Raw genomic sequence first — 15,050 nt, 5'->3', positions numbered from 1 at the left:
CCAAAACCAATCTCCACTCGGGGCAGAATAAAGCAGTCGGTTGTCTGGATGGCTGAATGTCCCTCTCCGACACAATGGCGTGTTTATGTGTAGAGGGTTAGGAGCAGGTTGTTAACATAAAACCCACCGTAAACAGAGCTGTTAATTCAGTTGCTGGCAGGGGCTTCTGTTATCTTCTGAATACCTCCCAGAGGGTATAAGCCCTACCTTTTCATTTGAGTTGGCAGCAGAGTTATTTTTTTGCACCTGTTGCTCTGCTCCGATAACAACACAGTTAAGCATTGATTTGTTGGAAAATAAACAGAAAAAAGCAAAGAAAGGCATCTGCCCAAACAGCCTGAGCTGGTTTGACCGAGCGTTCATGCCAATTTGCTTTTCCTATAAAAACCAAAGAAAAACCTGCGCTTTCAGTTTGGATGCTACCCTCCGCTCCCTCAGAATAAAAGGAGCTATCAAATAGGCCAGTGGGAGGTGACGGGGCCAAGAAGCCAGAAGACATTGTACTTTTCCATTGGCTGGTTCTGTGAGGGCACTGAGGGGTGTCCAAGGTCTACAGAGTGACGTGGCCGGCCTCCAGCCAGCCCAGCTTCAGATCATGAATCAGATTAATGAGGGCAGAGAAAGGGCTGCTGGGATACGATCGAAACCCAAACTACACTCTTCCAAATGGTTGACTTCCGAAAGTCAATATGCTTTGGGGAATAGGTGTGGTCTACAGGTTACCTCCGAAAGTGGAGGCTCAGAGTGCCCAAATCTCAGTCTAACGTCTCCTACAGACGTCTACGTCCAGCCCCAGGCAAAGAGCATAATTGAAAATCGCCAGTCCCTGGACCATAGCTTTCCCATCACAGAAATAGCCCGACCTACCTCAAAGGTGGACTATACCGACTCATTCGCGTCCTGCCAAAGGATTTGAGTTCCCAGGTCCCAGGTGGAAAGGGCCCGAGATATTTGAGGTGTGATTTCTGCCTTAATGCAAGCATCATGGCTTTCTGATTTGTCATTAATTTGTCAATGTCACATAAAGCCAAAGGGGCCACAGAAAGCTAAACAAATTACTCAAATGGAGATCGTGACCAACACTAATTAAGCAATGGCATCGTCACCCGGCCTTCAACATGCACAGTCAGAGGAAGCCTCTTAACATCTCTTTGTAAGCTTTGGAGAAGAAAGCACCGTCGTGGGCAATGCACAATGCTTCCCTGGATAACCACCTTCCCCGGAGCTCTCCTTCCACGGGGCCTTCATCACCACCAGACCACTGGCTTAATGGGGTGGGGGTGGGGGTCACAGACTCGGAAACGTCACCTCTCCAGGAGTGTTAAGAACAGGGTATTTCAACAGGGGAGGGATATGGCTGGCTGAGCACTCCCAAGCATTCTTGTCATAAGCAGGGCAGGGAGTGGAGTGCCTCGGAACCAAACCGGGCAGCAGAAAAATAAAAGATTTAACAACACCCTTCAGTGACTGAAAAATAAATAAGACCAACTGGGCAGGAATGTGGGAAGGGTGGAGGGAGTTAAGGGGTGGGGATCGGAGCCAGGGAGGGGTCGAGATGGACGAGGACAATGGATTTGACCATTTCAAGAGTCAAGTTTCCTCCCAGGAAAAGACCAAGAGGTTCAAGCCAAGGAAAGATCAACAGCCTCCAGTTTGGAATCTCACAGCCTGTATAATTACAAAACAACAACAAAAACCATGACAGTGACGATAGTTCATATTTACTGAGTGTTTACAATGTGCTGGGAATTGAGCTAGGCTTCGCATGAATTATCTCATTTAATCTTCATAATAACCCCAAACATTAGCACTGACGTTATCCCCATTTGACAGATGAGAAGGCCCAGAGAAGTTAAGCAACTTGCCCAAAGACACAGAGCTAGTAACTGACTATATTATAATAAGTGTATTAGGGAAGGGGTGGGAAAAGCAGCATGAGCCTTGGTAGCTTTGAAAATGGATCCTTGTGTTTCTAAAGAGGAGGATGTCTCTTAGGACCTCACACTTTTAACTCGAAAGTTGAGATCTCTTAGGTACAGCTCTCATAGCTTTTTCCTCCAAATGTGAATTGGAGACATATTGATCATCCTTGTGCCCTAGTATGAAAGTTCTCCTTTAGTACACACCAGTCCAGATGCTACAGGAACACCAGTTCACAGACCTATCTGTCAAAACTGCAGCCTGGCTTCCTGCTGAAAGCCCCGGATTGACTCAGGGATTGGGATCGGCTGCCTGAAACCACCTCATACTTATTAGCCATGATAAAAGAGCAGTAATAAGAAAAAAAGCTGTTCAAAAATTAAGGGGGAATTATGGCTCCTTTGCAAGAGCACCTGATGTCCGAGCCAGCACAAATTCGCCCTGATGACTGATCTGCTTGTGCTGTGACCGTCACACTGACGAGAGAAAGACCACAGAGGTGCCATCTGGGGAGCCCAAATCCCATCACTCACACAAAGAAATCTAGGAAAGTTCTTCCTTTCTTCCACCAGCACTATGTCCATGACCCTGTTTCAAACGTTGGAACAGTTTATTAAAACATAGCCCTAAAATATAGACAAAACCTTGTAAGACTTATTCTATTATCATCTTTGCAGCTTAAGAAGCAAATAACATCTGAATTTTCTCACAAATGAGAGGACCTCCTCTTTAGAAGAAGTAGCGTTTTCTTTTCGTACATATAATAATTAAATGACAATAGACCAAAAAAGCCAGGTTCCCTGTCAGTGCCTTTCTGCAAGAACACGAGACTCTTGGCACAAGATCTAATTTTCCTTTCCAGAACAGACTTTATTCTGCTTCTTCTAGCTCACTGGTCTATATAGCAAGCCCCCTGAAAAACAGACAATGAAAAACCCATCTGTAAGGCAAGCAACTCCCTACCAGAAAGGTTTCTCAAGGAATTAAATCCCTTCCGGCGGATTATTCAGCCATTCTTCTAGTTGTTTTGGAGGAAACCTTTGGAGATCAAATAAAGCTATAAAACTCACCAACTCAGAAAACACCTTCACTCCCCCACAGGCCCCAACCCTCCACCAGAGGTCTCGTAGATGAGCCAGGCAGACATGAACAGGGGGCTCCCTGGAGCAGCTTCCCAGAGTCCCAGCGTCAGGAGCTGTCACATGTTCAAACAATTTTACTACATCCAGAGGCAGGACCAGCTGCATAATTTGCAAGACTCAGTGCAAAAGGAAAAGGTAGGGCCCCCTGTTCAAAATTTACGAAGAATTTTAAGATGGCAACAGCAGAGTGTTAAACTGAACACGGAGCCTTTCTAAGCACTGGTCCCTGTGTAACTGCACAAGTTGCACGCCTATTTAATACGATACTTACTGGCCTTCTCCAGGGGGTCAGTCCCAACCTTGGCCTTGACCTGTACCAGTGCTCTATCACCATTGGGGAGGGGGGCTGATCTTTGCTGTCTCTGCTCCATGAACTTCCTCCTGAGTTAGTCGGGAGGATTCAGCTAAATATGACGTTGAACATGCCTATACCCACCTGGCTTACAAGCAGGCACTCAACAAATGTTAGCTATTAGTACCATTATTATTATTATCATCTTTATTATGCCAAAGTCTCCCACATCCCCAAGGCTCCTCATAGGCAGGGATAGTCAGTGGGAAGAACATATTCATCTCCTTGGTTTGTCAGAGACTGTCTATCAGCTGCTACTGTTCAGAAGTCATTTCATTAGCCCTGCCCAAAAGAATGCTGTAAAATGTACATGGACCCATTTTGCAGCCTAGCAAGGCCTCTGGGCCTCTTCTCAAAATAATGCTTTAAATGACAAAGTAAAATATTCAAGATTAGAAAGGAAATTTGTATTGAAATATAATTATCAAAATACTTTTTAAAATAAACGTGTGCTATCGTAACAATACATGTGCTTCTTTATTAACACATTAAATAAAAATACCTAGTGCAGGTCTAATGAGATGTCAAATATTGATATTTTGAGACATCTACAACAAGTGTAATGTGATACGAAAATGTTTGTGATTTCTCTTGGTGACAGTCACAGTTGCAGCCAATACTACAGTGAAGTTTTGCCTATATTCATATTGAAAAAAAATGTTAAATTTTAGTTAGAGGTTAGTGAAAATAAAGACACATTTTTTTTCACATCCAAGTTTACAGACGCCCTGAATTCTCTCCAGGGACACCAAGAGACCAGGTTAGAAACCTTTGCTGTTTTACTAATAACAAGAACGACTTGTTCAACTCAAATAGCCTCTAGAAACTACTTCTGCATGGCCAGAAACCTCCTTTGGACAATTTACCAAAAGGCAGTGTCTGAACAAAATAAGAAAGTAGAATTTTATTTTTCCCTAAAGCCTCTAGAATACCCCAGGTCAATGTCTCAGCAGCAGTGGTCAGTAGACATCTGGAGACACTCTCAAGAATTTTAGGAGTGGACAATGGTATAACCATGCCTGAAAGCTAGTCACTGAAGAGCCTGGAGGAGAATCATTTTCTTCTGAGGTCCCTACATGCCAGGCATCCAGACACAGGGACAGGAACATGCTGTGTGCCTACCCCAGGTCTTCCCCAAGACTTTCATGGGTTGTGGTTTGCAGCTGGCTCAAAATGAGGCTCCATTTGGAGGTCCCCCTTAACATAGTTCATTCTTCTCCCTGCTGCCCCCCTTCCCTAGTAAAAACTCTATTGCATTTCTTTCCCTGGATCACAGTGAAGAACCAACATTGATCATTACAAAAAAAAAAAAAAAATCTCATAATTTACTCATCTACCCTGACCCAACAGAGACTCACTAAAAACATCCAAATTGAAGATTTACCCTTGACTTCCATTCTACAATTACTAATTATTTGCTCATAAGCTTTTGAACAGGTGCTTTCACATTCTTTGCCTAATTTAATCCTTACAACAGCCCTGTGCAGTAGATATTATTAACCCCATTTTCCAGATGAGAACACTTAAATGCTAGAGCTTATATAACTCACCCAAAGTCATTGAACCACCCAGTGGCAGAGTCAAACTTGAACCCAGGTATTTGAACCCAAGTCCAGTACTCTTTGCGCCCCCTCCCAGTGGCTTCTAGGCCACAAAAACTCATAGCTTCCTGGCCCCAGTCAAAATCACCTCTTCATCAACAATGCTCAACCCACGGCCTTCCAGCAGTGGAGTTAAGATGGCTGAAAGGTGAGCTAGGTGCACCCTGATTATCTAAGTGGACGTAGTTGAGGCAGAAGCTGAACTTAGAGTCAAACCTAAAGCCCACTGCAAAGACAAAACAAGTCTTGTCAGTAGTCACCATGAAAATAGGACTGAATGATGCGCCTCTGCACTCCAGCCTGGGCGACAGAGCAAGACCCTGTCTCAAAAAACAAAAAAAAAAAAAAAAAAGCAAAAACAAAACAAAACAAAACAAAATAAAATTATTGTCCTCGAGGTACAGGGCTTAAAAAAACAAAAAAAAAAGAAACAGCCCTGAAACTCACTGTCATCTTTCAGACCCCACTCACCTCATCCTCCAGAATCCATCAATCCATCAGCCCTACTGAAGGGATTTTTTTTTTAAAGGTTCCTAAGAGGAAGCCCGGAATAACCTCCACGAGATGGCCACATTCTCTAAGCTCTGTTGTCGCACATAAAAAGTAGGAGACCCCCTTCCTATTCCAAGCAAGGCTCAACAGACTCTGGGGGGAAGTTTGCTTCAGGCTGAGAAAGAGCTGGCAGGGCAACTGAAATTTCTCAAAGCCACAACTGGCCCAATAAGGGCCCAGGCCCTCAAACTATTTTTTGTGTGTCCACGATAGTAGGCAGCAGGGCAGGCACAGCTCTGACGTTTTAAGTTCACCATGATTACAACAACATCAGAGAAAGAGCTCGTGGAGATGAGGTCACACAAAGTAAAATTATGTCGTTATGTTAAAAGAGTGGGGCTAATGAGATGGTCTTTTAGTTGGAAAAATCACTCTATTGTACTAGGCATTTTGGCTACTTTTTATTTTTGGCTTTGTTTTCATCAGAAAACATGTTTTGAATGCACCTCTACCGGCCATATTTTTAAATAAATAGGCAGGCACCCTTAAATGATTAAGATGCTTCTGGGTAAGAAGTGAGGGGGGCTCTGAGGGCCAGGGTGTGGGGAAGACTGGAGGAGGAGAGATAATGCAAATCCAATGAATCAGAACAAGGGGCGCAGCCCCGTAAAACAAACCAAAGACAGAATGTGGTTAGGTGCTAGTGAAATCAATTTTCACAGGAGTATTTTACAGGGTGTCTCTTTTAAAACAAGGTCAATTAAAACCCTGGGTGCCTCTTTAAATGGGCCACCCTGCTTGACCCTGTTATAAGCTCTGGTTGCTCCAGACACAGAGTTGAGGCCCTTGGGGAACACCGGGGTCTCCAGGCTGGGCTGCCCAAGGGCCATGTCCCCCTAGGATTATCCACAGGGTCTTCCTCCAAGAGAAGTGAATCCACAGCCATCCAGTCCACCCAATAAGTCATGGTCAGTCGAGCTCAGTAGACAGCACGGGTGCTGGAATGTTCACTTTCCGGCAGGCTGCTTTGGTGTTTTATCGGAGATGCCATTAGAGCACCTGCTCATGTACATCGACTGCTCCCTGTGGTCACAAAACTGTCTGCTTCACCCCCTTCTACACTCCCACCGGCTTGGGACTCATGAGGCAAACTGATAAAGACAGGGCTGCTGTCGTGGGAGTGGACTCTCACCCCCAGTGAAGGCTCAGGCATTGGGTCTTAGGGTCTCCACGAAGTGTATCCCTCAGCCAAAATTCTGAAGACCCTAAGGAAGCTGTTGGGGGGCTTCTTTCCTGCCTCATCCTTAGCGAGCATCTTCCACCCCATTCTCAGCTTTCACCCTGATCCCGCTGACCTCCAGGCACGGCTGGTCCAACTCCCATCCCCCTATCCCCCCCCCACCCCGGTCACCACTGCTGAGGGCCGAAATGGGTCCTAAAGATGACCAGGTTCAAACCCTTTTGTCCAGATGAGGAAGCTTTAGCTCAGAGAGGTAGAGCACATTGCTCAGGGCTACACAGCCCGGCCTGGGCTAGAACACCAGGGCTCCCGACTGCCATCCCAAGCACGGTCCCACATATCACCTTCCCTACACTGTGCCCCAATCACTCAAAAGCTGCAGTCTGAAATTCTTCAGGGGAGATTCTTAAAGAAATATCTTTTTTTCCCCTGTGAAGTCCAATAAAGTTTTTATCAAATAACTCTGATGGATCCATGGAAATCTCTACTCCAGCACATCCTAGCTTCCTGACATCTGTGCCATTTGGCTAGAAAATATGTCCCATCCTAAGATTAGTTGTTGTACGGGGAATATTCTCTCCACTGCACTGTTTATTTCCTGCACAGTTTAATGGTCTGGCCCTTTAAAACCCTGTGCAATTTACATAAACATACTAATAGTCACATATTATTAATAAGAGCACAAATGCCTGTTCCTTAGAAGAAATCGTATTATTCTAAATCATATTAGTAAAAATTAGATATAAAGATGCCAAATACAGTTCATTATCTACCCCCTGCCTTCAGTTATGCAGCAATAGATTTAAGAGAACCTGGGCTGCCCTCCTGACTCCGTCTTCAGATGGCCATGTGCACGCCACAGATTCCACTCACCCAAGCAAAGAGCCACCGCGCAGCATTCAGTTACCCAGTAACAAAGGCAGGGTGAGTATGCGTGGTATCTAAACACCAAGCCTGCCGTGGAGCCATTGCCTCCCAACCAGTGCCCCACCCACAACAGAAATGATTGTCACTTCAACTCTACCGGAGAGCAATCTTAACAGGAGAAGCGGACTGAAACAACAGCAAAATGGTGTTAAGGAAAACCATGTTCAAGCTTTACATTTGGTTCCTCAAAACCGTGTCATTGCTTCTCAAGTGTTAGCAGGTTCTACCATGGCATTCTTGGTATCCACCCCACCCCATCTCCCCGGGATTAGCATGAGGTCTTTGAAAATCGGATGACTCTATCCGGAGGAAGGGGAAAGATGGAATAACTTCTCTGCGTCTGTGCTTGATGCAGCCACAGGACATAGAGATCTGGCACTGGGCTTTCAGGAAAACAAGATGTTCCAGTGATCACAACCCAGTGCTCAAATCCCGAAATTTGGGGAGGTTGAGCAGGGTGAGGGGCGGGGGGGAGATATAGCAGAAATAAAACAATGCAAGATTCCAGAAAGATAAATTCTACTTCCTTAGAAGTGAACTTTGGCCAGAAGCACTCACATGGTGACCGGATATGAGTTCCTTCTAGTTTCCAATGAGTTGATTCAATGCAACTGAGTAAACATTTTAACCTCTTGGTTTCCATTTTGTCTCAGACCCTTGAGGAGTCAGAAAGATATTGAAAGAGGATCAGGGTAAAGTTGGTCAATGAGTGGGAGCACCTTAGGACACTCATAAGCATGGAAGCCTGAGTGTGAACAGAGGGCTTTGCAGACGTCCAGAAAGGCCAAAGGCACTTCCACTGGGAGATCATAATATACTAATATATTTTAAAAAATGAAAAAATATCCAAAAAGTATTGTTTGAATTTAACAAATGGGTACTTTTAACACACAAGAAGAAATATAATTGAATAGGAGAACTTTTGTACAAACGAGTCCTGGATCAAACACTCGCCCCCCCCACACCACCTTTAAAAGGGCCTGACGAGGGCCGCCATCTTGGACGGTCATGTAAGAGAACTTTCAGTATAGCTGTTCGCGCAAAGTGACTTTCTTTTAAAATGCCTGTGTAAAATATTCTGGAAACATGGAGAAGAATTGTCTCTATTATATTTATTATTCTTTCAAGTGTGATTACAGACTACCAAATGGCTCTCATTTCATGTTCCATCGTGGTTTTTAAACACCATTACCCATCATGGTGGAAATGACATGGTCCTACGTGAGTCCATATTATAACAAGAGGGAATTGATGAGTTACTTCACAGACCCAGAATTTTAAGTCATAAAAACAAAACAAGTGGAGCCTTGTGGAAACTCCAAATGCAGCTGTCAAAGTCATTCTTGAAATCTATTAAGAGCCCTTTCCGATAGCATCTCTTAACCATAAAGTTCTACCTAATGGCATGTCTCCATCTCTCCTGTTGGAAATTGACTCTTCCCTTGACCTCAGTGGAACCAGCACACAGCCATTCAGGATCTTCAATTGCCCTTTTACACTTCGAAAGACTATCTGAACACATCTTCACACCCATGCCTATAGAACCAAGTCCTGCATTAGACATCTCCATCAGGAAGTTTTCAGAATCCAAATGCTCAACTCACTTTCTCCCAGTTGCTAAGGTGAGTGCCGATAACCAGCAGGGACACCCGTGAACTTTGACTCATAGACTCTTACACTTCGTCTTAAAATCGCGCATTCCCACAATACTGGGAGTGTGCTAAATCAGCAAAGATGGAGGGTAAAAATGTCACTTTCTCTCCTCAGTGCTGTGGTTTACCAACAAGATTAATTCCCAGTAAGTTCCTGGTTCTGTCCACACTGGGGCCAACACTTCTCCATGGTGTCCAAACAAAATCAAAAGAGTCCCTGTCCTAGAAGGTCCATGTTACTGCTGAGTCACATCTGTCTATCTGGTCATAATATCCCAAAATAGAACAGACAAAGGGTCAGTTTGTCCCCTTGAGATATGGTGAAATCCTTTGCCACAACTGATTTTTTTTCCTGGACAGATCATTTTTAGCTGTTCAGCTTTCCTCAATACCACTGTCTACCTTGCCTCCCTGATCACTTTTTTCAGTGTGGATTCGTATGTCCTTGCCTATTTCCAGCCATTTTCCAACATTAGAACACACTGAAAATGAACTGGCCTTTCCCTACAGCTCATGAGTCAGAAAAAATACCAGGAGAAGACATCTCTAGAAAGCGAGGTCACGTACTCTGAGCCCCAACAGCTATTTAGCCAACCAGTTCTTTGCTCAGCTCTGCCAGAGTCACCTATCTCTAGCTACCTATTGATTCTGAAGAATTCGATCCAGGGAAATGGCTTTGCCACACAGATAGAGGATAGAGGGAGACCAGGGGCTTTTAAATTCCCAGTGATTGGAAGTCCAGACAAAGCATGGAATCCACAGATAACATCCAAAGTAACCCAGCTGCCCCCCAGAATAAAATTCTACTAAGACCCAGTAAGGTAAGCCCAGGTAAGGGAAGCTTCACTTCCTGCCAGCTGCCTCCAGGAGTCTGTTTTATTTTCCTCCGTCTGATTTAAGGCAGGCTTTCCTTTCCACTCAGGTGTTTGAATTCCAGAGTCAAAAGAAGTTTTAAAAATAAGGACTTACCTCATTTACCTAAAGATTCTGGGTGGGAAATCCAATAGCTGTGGCTAATGGAGGGAAGGCAGCCGACAGCAACCACGCCAGCTCCTCCAGGGATGGGGAGCCGCAGGTGTTATCACGTCTGAGCCCTCATCAGAGTGAAGATAAATGCGTATGACAATAATTTTAAATCATTTTTGTAGGATGTTAAGCAATAAGCCACCAACCGGGAATTCCCGAAGTCACTTCCCCCTCTTCTGATTGGCTGCCTGGCCCTTTAAAAAAATAAAATAAAGGATTACAAACATTGGCTCATTTGCATTTGGCCAACTCACACGTTAGTGTTCAAACAAAACAGGTCTAACCAGGTTATGCCTGTGTCTCAAGAACAGAGAGACAACCTGTTAGTGGATGAGGAATTGATTTGGTGGGGACTGTTCTTTTCAGCTCAGAGGCTGTTTTAGGTGAAAAGCCCTGTGCCGACCAAGACATCAGCAGGAAGGGAGAGTGTAAAAGCAAAGTCCAAATCTGGAGGAGCTGATGGTGTAGGGCAGTGTGGCGCCTCTTGCACACCTGCTTCATTTACTAGTCTGTATTCAGTCCACTCTGCTTGGGTGTACAGATCTTCGCCCTGGCTGGGCAGCGGCAGGTTCTGCAGGGTTCTCTCCGCCAGGCCTCTCTCCAGCCACGTGACTGCCTCTTGGACAGAAACCCTTGGCAATTTCAGTGAACTCTGAAAAGCCTGTCTCCCCCAGCCCCAGGCAAGAGCCTTGATAGAAGGTTTGAAAGGGACGGTCCTGAGAGGGAAGGTCCATTATGAGATGTTCAGGTCGAGCAGTCAGCTCTCAACGGTGCAAGGGCTGATTATCCGGTTGGTGGATTATCTAGGTCCTTCACTTCCCCTTGACACTGGCATGATCTTTTTTTTTTTTTTTTTTTACTGTTTTTTTGATACTCCCTATAGAGAGGAAAAGACCAAGATGCTGAAACTGGAAATAAAGCAACACAGTTTGGACAAGAAGAAGGTGGAACGTTGGGGAGGACATATAGGTTTTAAATCTCCATGCAACCGCCCCCTCCCTGGGTCAAGGGGCATGTCGGGAGCTACCTGTACCTGCTTCACTGGGGCACAAATCTACCTCCACCCGTACAGGTGAGCGACTACTCCTGGCAAGCAAAAATACCATCCCCTAACCGTTAACTTTCTCTCTCAGGTCTTCCTGGACACTGGCCTGGCACGAGTGAAGTATCCAAGCAGACTTCTATAACTTACCAGGCCTCCCCTTTGTGGGAGAGGGAAGAGAAATTGAGTTTTGGCAAACAGACAAAGATTTTGTGATCAAAACCAAGAAGTTCCTTGTGTAAAAAAGAAAGCTCTGCGTATGGGCAAAGGCTGACTATGAATAGAACAAAAAGTAAAACGTGGTCATTGTATTAAGGCGGAACAGTGAGTGAGCGGTCGTGTGAGTCCGTTCTTGCTGGTTTTCTTAGTTTATGCAACGTGAATGCAGAGGTTTCTGAGAGTGTAGAAGACTTGGTGGAAGGACAGGGCGGACTTGGGAGGGTCTTGGAACTCTTGAAGGTTCGGGCCGTGCAGTGCAGCTCTCACAAGCCCCTCTGCCTCCTTAACCTGCACTGCAGTTCCCACCCTTCCCTACAGCTCAACTTTGTGTGCTTGCCAAGGGCCCTGTTAAAATGCAAATGTACGCCCTGGGACTGATAAAAACAGTAAATGTCATTACTGCCCATTATCACATTAGCCCCAATTAGTTTATCAGCTCCAGATCTGAGCAGGGCCCCGAGGGAACGGCCTGCTGGAGTTTTCCTTGAGACTTGAATCAGAAGCAGCCTGAAGTAGCTACACTCCGCCCACGCCCACGGCAGGGTATGTGCCTCTGGGGGGGAGGGGTGTAATTGGTGCCAGTGGGACTCCAGGCCAGCGAACTTGGCCTTCCTTGCACTTCTGCTTGAGATAACCTGAGACAGCAGGGTGGGAATTACTTTTACGGGGTAGGGTTGCGTGATCAAGAGGTAGTGAACTTCAAAAGCAACGCCAGAGTTATGTGGCTCTCTGGCCCAGTCCCAATCACCTTTAATTACAGGCCCTTTAATTTCTAGCTGAAGAGTTCTGGTTCCATCTCCAGTCCTCTGTCCACTCTTACTCTGTCTGTTTAGATGGGAAGACTGCTCCACTGAGGCACTCCTGAGAAGAGTCAGTGTGCGGTGCTGGGTGCGGGGTGGAAAGATGTCACCTTATTCTTACAAGCCACTTTATTTGTGGAGTTTTTATGTATGTAAAGTACCTAAAAATGTGTCTGGTACTTAGTGGGTAATTCTTAAGTGTTGATTCTTTTCTTTACTTGGGACAGAAAACAAAAACGAAAAAAAATACCCCTCCCCCTCACATAGACACTACATTTGTAGGTGTATCACAGCCATCGAGAAATTCCTCTGGAGTATGAGGGTTTTCACCCTATTATCAATTTTCACAAGATAGTACTGGTATCAAATTGATAAATGGATGATGGAAAAGAGGGAAGGAAGGAAAATAAAGAAAGAAAAGAAAAGAAGGAGGAAAAGAAAGAAAGCCAGAAAGGGAGGAAGGAAGGGAGGGCAAGGAAGGAAGGAAAAGGAAAGGAAAGGAAAGAAAGAAAGAAAGAAAGAAAGAAAGAAAGAAAGAAAGAAAGAAAGAAAGAAAGAAAGAAAGAAAGAAAGAAAGAAAGAAAGAAAGAAAGAAAGAAAGAAAGGAAAGAGAAAAGATAAGAAAGAAAGAAAAGAAAAGAAAGAGAAAGAAAGGAAGGAAAAGAAAGAGAGACAGGAAGACAGAGAGGGAGGAAGGAAGGAAGGAAGGAAGGAAGGAAGGAAGGAAGGAAGGAAGGAAGGAAGGAAGGAGAGGGATGTCCTGAGGCCTTCTACAAGCCTCAGACACAACAAGTTTGTCCCTCCAGGATAAGAAGTTTTAAAGTATGACCACGAAATGTGAAACACAGCAGATCCTTCACACGGACACACTGTCAGTTCTCAAGGAGGGATCAGGCTCTTGTCTAATCAACATCTCAGACTTGCTCTATGCTCCCAGGCTTCCCTGGGAGATGGGCAAAGACAGGGAAGGTGCACAGAGCCATGATGCAAAGCTGATGGCCTCCACTGTGTGGCTGGGAAGACTAAAGAGAGAGAGGCAAAGCAAGCTGCCCTCACACCAAGAACTGAAACCAACTCTAGAAACCCAATTACTCGGCATAGAAATCTGCCTCATCTTCCCTACAGGTCAAGGCCCTATCACCGTGTCAGACCTGTGCAAAGACACAGAGCCTTGGTGTCGAGTCCTGGTATAGGTCCCCACAGAGAAAAAGGAGGACAGAACAGCCCAGGCCGTGTGCAGCGGCCTGGAGACCCAGCGTTCAGTTGTCTTGTCTACTAGAAGATCCACATGGTAAAACCAAAGGGGACCTTAATTCCCAAATCAAAGCAGGACGAAGAATCTCTCTAAGCTGAGTCTCCAGCCCTAAGGGGTCTGAGTCTTAACACCATCCTGGACTGTGGTTCCGAGGTTAATGGGAGCTGTGCGCTGGCTTTGCAAGAAAGAGGATGCTCACTTACTTTACACAGCACCTTTTAACTAGAGGCCTTGTCTTTATTTCTGAGAGCAAGCGTGTGTTTATATATGTTTCTGTCTATCATCCCCTCCTAATGACATGGAATTACCTCCAGGGCAGAACATGACAACTATTTAATGACAGCCACACAAAAATATTAATGTAGAACTGACTGGAAAAAGAAACTCCCTCTGGTCCTGTAAACCATGAGGGAGGAGGGTCAAATACAACAGAATCTCATTGTTTGTTACCATGCTTGTCGTCAAACAAGGAATTAGGGTTAATGAGTATTATCTTGCCTTTTACCCTACTTCCCACTAAAGGCTACATTTCCAAAATCTTTCAATTTTTGGAGCAGCTTAATTTCCTGGGCATCTTCGTTATCCTCTGTGGAGAAGCTTCCTAGTTTCTGAAGGTGGCACCTGAGTTCTGTGTGAGAGGTCTCACGTTGACAGCTGTTCAGCAGATTTGTGGGGGACACTCTGATCATGCCTCTTCCCATCGCATCTGGGTGCCTCCATGCAGCAAAGCTGGGCCAGTGGCAGGACCGCTGAACTGCTGGGGTGGGAAAGGGCAGCTCACTGTTCCTGAAAAGAATGACCCATTGCACACATGTGCACACACACATGTACTCCTCAGGCATCTGAATATGCCACCAACCTCACCGAAGCACCCAAGATAAATTTTCTGAACTCCCCCTTCGTATTTTAATTATTCTGAAGACACCTCCATTCTCTCTTAACATAACTTGTCCCTACCCCATTCCTTCTGCCTCACCTATATCTTATGATTCTCCTCCTGGCCTTCTCTTTCCTCTCTTTCTCTTTACGTGGTAGCCTCACCTAATGCCCACATCACTGCTGCCATAAGCATTTTGGTTCTTGAATCAAACTATTTTCAACTTCTCAAAAGTATTTCCACCAGGGTCAGCAAGAAGGTTCATCTCTGTCTCAGATAGGGAGAGAAGACCACAAAAGAGTTGGCCACTTCCAGGCAACCTTCTTATGGCCAGAATTTTCTTGTTTTTTGTTGGGGGAAGAGTTCCTTATAATTATAGCAGTTCAATTTTTTTTCAGGCATTACACTTTTTTAATGGACAAATAAAAATTGTATATGTTTATGGTGTAAAACATAACGTTTTGATATATGTATACATGGCAGAATGGCTAAATCAGGCCTCACA

The 15,050-nt window shown here is 45.0% G+C and overlaps 1 protein-coding gene across 2 annotated transcripts in view; it reads right to left on the bottom strand.

Annotated features, from left to right (window-relative positions):
* Positions 1-10,484, bottom strand: part of EHF (ETS homologous factor) — a 40,211-nt gene extending 29,727 nt beyond the window's left edge. Inside the window, exon 1 of one of the 2 annotated variants that reach the window (XM_045557788.1) lies at positions 10,296-10,484. The gene's annotated coding sequence lies outside the window, so the exon portion shown is untranslated. The remainder of the gene's footprint in view (positions 1-10,295) is intronic. The other variant, XM_045557789.1, reaches the window with a different exon arrangement.
* Between the last annotated feature and the right edge of the window lie 4,566 nt (positions 10,485-15,050).

This window comes from Lemur catta, chromosome 7 (assembly GCF_020740605.2).
Source record: "Lemur catta isolate mLemCat1 chromosome 7, mLemCat1.pri, whole genome shotgun sequence".
NCBI lineage: Eukaryota > Metazoa > Chordata > Mammalia > Primates > Lemuridae > Lemur > Lemur catta.
The sequence above is the reverse complement of the archived record's forward strand: the minus strand, read 5'-3'. Positions and strand labels throughout refer to the sequence as shown.